Source organism: Mycteria americana, chromosome 3 (genome assembly GCF_035582795.1).
Source record: "Mycteria americana isolate JAX WOST 10 ecotype Jacksonville Zoo and Gardens chromosome 3, USCA_MyAme_1.0, whole genome shotgun sequence".
In the NCBI taxonomy this organism is placed as follows: Eukaryota; Metazoa; Chordata; class Aves; order Ciconiiformes; family Ciconiidae; genus Mycteria; species Mycteria americana.
Genome location: NC_134367.1, coordinates 27,054,800 through 27,056,143, shown reverse-complemented (window position 1 = coordinate 27,056,143; position 1,344 = coordinate 27,054,800). Strand labels below are relative to the sequence as shown.

At 47.0% G+C, this 1,344-nt stretch overlaps 1 long non-coding RNA gene across 1 annotated transcript; it reads left to right on the top strand.

Moving 5' to 3' along the window:
• The first annotated feature begins 376 nt into the window (after nt 1-376).
• Nucleotides 377-1,123, top strand: LOC142407650 (uncharacterized). The gene is made up of 3 exons (XR_012774999.1): nt 377-702; nt 782-904; nt 1,026-1,123. It is a non-coding gene; the product is annotated as an uncharacterized LOC142407650 (long non-coding RNA).
• Nucleotides 1,124-1,344: the final 221 nt, after the last annotated feature.

Sequence of the window (1,344 nt, the reverse complement as noted above, 5' to 3'; positions counted from 1 at the left end):
GAGATAATGATAGGTTTGATTGCAATGTGCTAGACTGAATTTATAGCTGTTACTGCTGTTTAGCTATTAATTGGCAGGCTCCTGTGCTTGCCGTGGGGCTTGCTTGCCTTCCTGTATATTAGAGTCTAGGGCTCGTTAGTGGCTGCTTTTTGCTTTCGCTGCTTGCTGTACTGCTGTGCTGCTGATCATCTGACTGCTGTGCCTGGGAACCTTTCGATAACAGCAGTGGCCATGCGCCTGGGCTGGCAGATGGCCAGGGCATCGCTGCTGTTTCTGTGCTGCCGTACTGGACAGGCTGGGACTCCAGTGTGAACCTGAGTCGAAAGGACTGTGCCCTGTGGATGAGTCCACATGGGAGCAAGACACTCTGAAGCATCTGTGGCCGTAAATAAGTCCACACCAGAGCAGGTACATCTTGAAGCGCCTGTGGCCATGGTTATGTCTGTGCCACAGCAGGTATACCTCTGAAGGGATTGTGGCCCAAGGATAAGTCCACGCTGGAGAAGGTACGCCTCGAAGCATCTGTGGCTGTGGATAAGTCCGTGCTGCAGCAGGTGCACCTTGAAGCATCAGTGGCTGTGCATGAGGTCATGCTGGAGCACCTCAAAGCGTGTGGCCATGGATAAGCCCACGACAGAGCAGGTACACCCTGCAAGAAAACAGAAACCAGCAGCTGACTGCCTCACAGCATTTTAACTGGAGGTACTTACCGGGCCTGTTTAGCCAAGGAAGGGTTTGAAAGTCGTTGGAAGTCATTTTACCTTGTGAACTCTCCCGGTAGGTTGGGAAAGACAGTGACAGAAGATGGACCAGAGCAATGTGTAAGGGCATATTGTGCATCCTGCACCTGCACAAAGCCCTTTCTCTTCTTGTCCTCTGTTTTTCCTCTGTGTTGCATAACATGGTAGGTATGGTCTTAACAGTAGATGTTTATCCCAAATCCAGCCATTTATTTGATTATTTTCTCTAAGAAGATGTTTGTTCTGAATGAGATGACTGATTCAACATTTTTTTTTCCTTTTGAGGAGTTTGCTGAATGGGAGTAAAAGAGGCAGCTTTCCCTGAATGAGTAACCACTTAAACTTTGCATTCCAAATAGTTTAATGTTTCTGCTTTTTTTTTCACTGTTATATGACTAATAAATGTTGTAGTGGTTGCTATAGTTATGGCTGAAAAGTCCCTTTGCACAAGTCCTTTATATACAAATAAGTGAGTTTTATGGCTTAAAAAAAAAGCCTCAGTGAGCTTAGCTGTTGCCTGACGGCAGCAGTCTCCACCTCTGGGACAGTTACTTGCTAAAGGCGTGATTCCCAGTCTCAGTCAGTACTTTCCACGTGTCCCTCA